The sequence below is a fragment of the Coloeus monedula genome (assembly GCF_965178545.1).
Source record: "Coloeus monedula genome assembly, chromosome: 9".
Lineage (NCBI taxonomy): Eukaryota > Metazoa > Chordata > Aves > Passeriformes > Corvidae > Coloeus > Coloeus monedula.
This window is the reverse complement of record NC_138789.1, coordinates 15970282-15977081: the sequence shown is the minus strand read 5'-3', so window position 1 is coordinate 15977081 and position 6800 is coordinate 15970282.

Genomic DNA, 6800 nt, shown 5'->3' with positions numbered 1-6800 from the left:
GCGGCCGGGCCCGGGCTCCTGCTTGCCGGTTGCCCCGGCACCGCTCGCCCTGTCGCGGCGGGACGGGACGGCGGCCTTCCCCGCTCCGGTAGCCCTGCCAGATGCAGCAAAACTAATATGTGTAAACCCTTTAGAGTCATCATCCGGTCCGCTTGCAGCGACGCTTCCCCGGGCGGCGGCCGCGCCCCAACGACAGTGGCCGAGGTGGCGGCACCCCCGCCGCGACCCGGCCCTCCCACCCACCGCGAGTAGAGGGGCTCGCACTGGGATTTCTTTTTAATTTCATTTTTGCCAATCACACTATGTTCTGATTTTCCGGCCAATTTTAAGTAGCTGATGTTTTGTTTGGCTGCTGTTTTATTTGCTGTCAAAAATAATTTGATGCAGAAACCATTTAAGCATGTATACAACCCATGGAGGGATTCATTTGACCTCATTATACTGCAATAAAGAAGAAATCCAGTTTGTTAAATATCACCGAACCGCATGCATTTCACATCAGATCATAAGAGTTATGCTTCAAAAGATTATTCCAGAAAGTGCTTGGGAACCCGGAATGGGTTAACTTTACTTGCCAGAAGGTGTTCTGACAAACACAGGAAAAGAGAGAGAGATGCAGCCCCCTTTAAGAGCAGAGCAACTGAAGAAAAAAGAGATTTATGCTTTTAATTAATGGCAATTAAACCATGCCTGTTGGCTTGGCCTATGGCAATTGTTCCCTGCAAAAAGGAGGCCGAGCTGGTGACAAGCATTTGAATCCGCTAAGTTCTGTCAAGGGAGCTGACTCTGCAGGCATCAAAACCAAACTAAATCAATAAAAGAATTAAACTTTTATAAATTGCATTTTGACAAGTATCAGATACCGTTAAGCTTTGATATTATGAATTCCTCGGAGGAGATGCAAACAAGAAGGGCCGCAGTTAGAGATCCAAACAATCAAAGAGGCTTGTTAACATGCGCTGTCAAATGCATCAGTGCTATTAATTACTACAAATTAATGTGACTCTCTCTTCCTCTGGTGATTGGAATAATAATCAGCTGGATTCATGGAATGAGCACAGAGAACATATGCAACCCTGCCAAAAATAATAATTTAAGAAACCAGGAGACATTTGCAATCTTTATGCTTACAGGCTTGATAATTTGCTTGTTGCTAGTGTCCCACTTACCCCATCCTCCTGATTGCTGGGAACTGTCTCATCTGCATCCCAAACGGACATGCTCTCACTCCCTGGCTGCAGCAGCACTTGTCCTGATGACAAAGTCTTTCTCCTCTTCAGCAGAGTGTGAAGGCAGAAGGACGCATAGCCAAACATCTCACCCTGGCCAGCCAGGCAGCACTATGGCCCTTGCTGTGGCCACAGCTCACTCCTCATAGCTGGGGCTGCCCAGAGACCCCTCTGCCACTTCAGGTCCTGCATCCCACAGGAAATCACATACTGGAAATGAGAATGGTGTATTTTCCATATGCAGAGGAGGTATAGAGATAATAAAACTATGGCGCATGTACATCTGTCAAGCTCTGACCCTATTTCAGTAGCACAAGGTAGGAAAAACAACACTGCCTTCTCTTATTCCAATGAAATACCATTTCCAGTGTGAGCACAGAAATAAGCCAACCCAGAAGGCAGAGTAACATCTTCCCACAAGAAGATTAACCATCCTTGGCTTTTGGTTTCTTCCTGCGTTCAAACAAAAATGCCCTTGCTACTGCAATAGTTTCCGGCTCAAACCACTCCTTGCACAAGGCACAGCAGAGCTCTAAGCATCACTCCACTCTTCTGGTTTCGCCACTGCCAAAAGATGGTATCTTGTCATGGCCTCTGCACTTAGAAAGAACCCCTCTAGCTATGGTGGACTTTAGAGAAGTCCTGTATTTTTCTCTACTCATACAACCAGAAAAAAGACAGAGTCAGGGACAGGGCTTTTGGGGGTGAAAGAGTCTGAGATTCTGTGGCTTAGTGGTGAGTGATCACTACAAACATATTATGCCCTTACTCAGGCCCAACTCTCTGCCTCGCCAAAACCCACAGAGCAGTATGTGATAGCCATAGGAAGCAGAGTTCTCAGGCATCCTGGGACCAGGAGACCAGGTTTGCTGGGGAGAGGCTTGGCTGTAACCCAGCTTGCAGAGACACCAGAGGCAGCCAGCACCAACACACAGCAGAGTAGAGGAAATCCTGGTCCAGGGACACCCTCACCACACTGCTGCTGGAGGGCTCAAGGACTGTGCTTGAAGCCAGAGCTGAAGGCAGGGCTCGGGAAGAAGAGCAGATGGGTGAGGGAGAGAGGAGAAGCATAAAATTGATCGATGTCATTTTGTGTTCCCCTTGAACACTGTAAACTAGAACATAACCCAACCTTTGCCCAGGGGATGACAGGGTGGTGCACTTCTTACAGCCCTGAAATGGAAATGGGAGCAGAGGAAAAGAACTGGACAGTTGTGCCAGTCCTGTGTAGTGCATGGGAGAGCCTCAAGGCCCTTCGCACTAACACACCAGGGTCAAAGTCTTCATCCCCAAATGCCTCTTTCTCCAGACCAACAAATCCCATTCCCTGGACCAGGTGGGTAGAATAACAGATTTCTTAATCAAGTAAGAGCTAATGAGGCCTCAAATCTCTCACCCCCCAACATCCACTGCTTTCTAAGAAGGGCCGTGTCTCAGACCCATGTGTGCAGTACAGATCTCATATAGCGACACACCACAGAAATGAAACACATCCATCTTGCAAGCAGGAAGCAAGGGCTGAGCAGAGCCCCTGCCTCTCTGCTAAAGCAGGTTCTCTGACAGGTACCCCTCTAATGCAGGATAGCAGGCACCATGATGGAACTAAAGGACAGTTTCTGACTACAGTGAGATGAATTAATTTGACACCATCTGGCAGCAGTTTTTCATTTCTGACAATATTTAAAACATAATTTGAGCTCAGGCAGTGATAAATAGGTCTCAGATCTCACCTGACTTTGGTAACCTTCTGACCTAAGCATATCGAGTCATTTATCTGAAGCTGTAGATTCCAATATTTTGTTGCTATATCTAATCTAAATAGACTTCTGGACACTGGCCTTATTGCACCCTGGTAATCTTGGATTGATCCTGCTGAAGCAAGTGGAAGCAATGACATCTATGTCTGTTTTTCATCAAATACATGATGAAAGTTGATCATGTTTAAGCATGTTCTCCCAGCTGGAATCTGTAACAGAAAAAAGCCATGATGCATTAGTGTTCCCAAACATCTAACGGTGGGGTGGGGCATTTTACTATTACTGTTACAGTTATTTCCTTTAAAATCTTAGTTTTCATTCTCTCTAAACATTGCTTATGATGGCTTTAGCATGTGTATATATATCTAGGCATGTATGTACACATATAGATGCTTGAGTCTCTATACAAATAAATAAACCCTTCAGACAGAACAGCATGACAGAAAAAGCTTTCAGATGAAAACATGGTGCGAAAATGTAGCATTCCTCTTCTCTTTATGTTCTATGGTGAATGCAAAGGAAATTTATTGCTTAAAATATGTGCAATCATTTTTATCTGATTACCTGTAGAAGTTCTATATGGCTCTGTATACAAGACAGTACATTCCCTGTCTCCTGCAGACACCCCAGTTTATTACAAGCATACTTCCATTCTTTCACATATCTTTATGAATTTGAAGGAGATGCTTAGAATTTGTCACTTATTTTTAACAATATAATTTTCTTTGGAAGGAATGTTCCTGCTAAGCTTGACATGTGATATTTAATCAAATATTGACCACTCAGGATTATTTTAATGCTTCCTGTCAGCTCCAGTACAGCAGGCAGAGTTCAAGCAACACATTTGCCTGGAGTTCAGTATTCATTTAAATCAAATTTGTCAGCTTTCCATTTTTTTTAATGTAATATTTTATTTTTATTAAATGCAAGTTAATAATGCCTTGTCAGGCCAAGGGCATATTTTAATGTGAACTCAGATGTTAAGTGAAATTGGAGCCATAACACCCTGCTAATAGACTCATATAATCATCTTAATGCCAGCATCTCAACCTAACACAAACATGCGCTGGCTTTGTGTTCAGTTGTCTCAGGGAGCCTTTCCAGATGCATAAAACACCCGCACGAACACACACACAAATACACACACACACACACATCCTCTAAATGCATGTGCTCCTGGGGTGGGTGCCTATGACGCTTGTGTATATTACTTAAAGATTTCCACATGCTCTTTTTTCCTCTTCATAAGGCATCTTACTTGACTGGTGACATAACAGCCTTGGTTGCTAATGCTGTCTCTTCTCAGCTTCGTCTTTAATTTTCCATGATGCTATCTATAGCATCATGGACTTAATTTGGGGTTTTTCTGACAATACTTATGTGTGCAACATATAAATACAGCTGTTCTACAGAGAGGTGCAGACATGCCCACCATACACACAACCTTGGGTATGTCTGGGTGCACCAATATTAGCCACATGCATGCACACATGTATATAAAGCATTTATGCATTGCAAGCATGTAGAGTTTGTCTGCTCACACTAAACACTGTATGATATGCACCCACAAATGACAGGTGATCCCCTGCAATATTTATCTTTACTGGAGTGAAGAATTATCCCTCTTCTTCACCAAGACAAATGTAGCAATGAGCAGCTGTTGCAAGGTAGAAGGTAAGAGATGGATGGAGACTGATCCAGCCTTCTAAACATAATGTAAACCACAGCACTGTAAAGTAACATAGTGTCACAGAAGGTGATAAAGCACTGCATCTTTACCAAGCATTTCCCAGCAGCAGGACAAAGCCAGGACCCAGGTTCCCACACTGCAACTGTGGGATCCAGAACCATTCAGCTGCTGTGCCTTGCCAGGGATGGGTAATGGCACTTTATGTCTTTCACCTCTTAAATCACCGGCTCCAAAGGGGCACAGGTCAGCCGTGGCAGAGCCATCCCGACCTGACACCTGTGCTGCTGTGCTGGCAGCAGGGCCGTGGCCTGCGTGGCCCAAGTGCACAGGTGTCCCCATTACCAGCTGCCCATGCAGCTGACACTGATTGTCACCCCTGACAGCAGCCTTGGTGGAGGGGGCGAGGAGCAAGTGGGCACAGAGAGGGACACACTCCTCTCACCAACAGGGCTGGAGCCCATTATCCCACTCAGCAGAAACCCATGTCCTGCCTCCCAGGAGAGCCATGCTCCAGCCCTTCCCACAGCCACCAACGCAATTACAGCACAGGGGAATAATGGTGAAGGGAAGGAGGGAGATGCACTGAGGTTAAGCAATGTTTTCCAGAGACATCTGAGAGGAGACAATGGTCACCACTATAGAGAGAGAATGCAAGGCTGGTGGGAGGGTCAGTGCCATGGAAGCAGGAGTTTTTATTTTAAAAGCATCCAGAGGATGTTCCAAGACAGATCCAGGCATCCAAGACACTTGTGTCCAACTCTGGCCTCATGGGCTGGAGAGGGACTTAAAAGGGTTTTTAAAAACAAAGAATCTGGTTTCTCCACAGGTTTGCATAAACCTCTGAACACGTCTCCCCTGCCTCTGAGGAAGGAGGTCCAGTGTCATTTCCCCAGGGAGCTGGAGAGCTGTCTTCAGTTTTTAACTTGTCCCTGGTAGAAAGTGTGAGAGAGAAGGAGCCATAACACCCATTCTCCTCCATGAAGAAAGTTTCACCCCTTGGCCCATGGGAGCCCCCCAGCTCAAAGCAGCACCATTGTCCCTTCACCACTCAAATGAGCAGGAGGACAAAGAAGCCCCACTCCCAGGGGTGAGAGAGGGACAAGTCAAACATGTTTGAAATGGAGACATTTGTTTTTCCTATGCTCACCTCCACCAAACACACAGCAGCAAGCAGAGGTATTGAGCTTTCCTTGCCAACTTCCTCTCCTCTGCCAAGGGCAGCAGCACAGATGTGCATGTTCTGGGGTGTCCCACATCTCTTCAGGAACGGGTATGCTCATACTTCCCCACAGGCTTCACTGAAAGCCAGGGGTACAGGCAAAACCCCCTCCAGCAGGGAGCCCAGCTATTTGGGAGTTAAAAGTGTATATTTGGCGCCATTTCCTTACGCCTTACCTTTAATTGCATATCTTTTAAAAATTCCCCACAGGGCATGCCAAAAACCTGCATGCAATATCCAACTCTCAGCATGAGACCAGACAGCCTCTGTGGCCCTGATTTTCCTCAGTTTAGGGGTATTTCAGTTGTTGTTGCCTCCACCACCCTGGACTAACCTTCCCACCCAGTGCCACTGCCAGCATGGGGGGAAAACACACCTCTGTCAGGCTTCAATACCCTTCAGTGGGTTTTCCAGCAGGTACCTGTCTGATCTCCAGAGTGGTATGAGGATCCTTTTTCCAAAGGAAAAAATCCATCGTGGCCAGTGTCTGGGAGTTGCTTCCTGGATCCCAGTTGGTGCTGGGGGTGGACCAGGGATAGGCCAACATAGAGCACAGCTCAGGACCCTCTCAGAAACTGGCATCTGCATCCTCTAGAGGGAAAAGAAAGGGTGTTGAAAATGTGCATCAGGGTACAAAATTTTTATTCTGCCTCCACTCTTTGATTGGTACCTGAGAACAGCAATGCCTTGGGCAGACTTGGACTGGGCTGCAGGCAAACCTGTGCCCATGAGCTCCAGGGCAGGGCAGGAAGGGCAGTGGGACTCCTGCAGCTACCACTGCCAGTGGGGCTGTGCTTAGGCACACGTGATGATGCTCCAGTAACAGCTTCTCAGGCTTCACTGCTCTCTGAAAGCCAAAAACAAGAGCCCTTTGCAGAGTGAAGAGGCTACCCCTCTTGTCACGC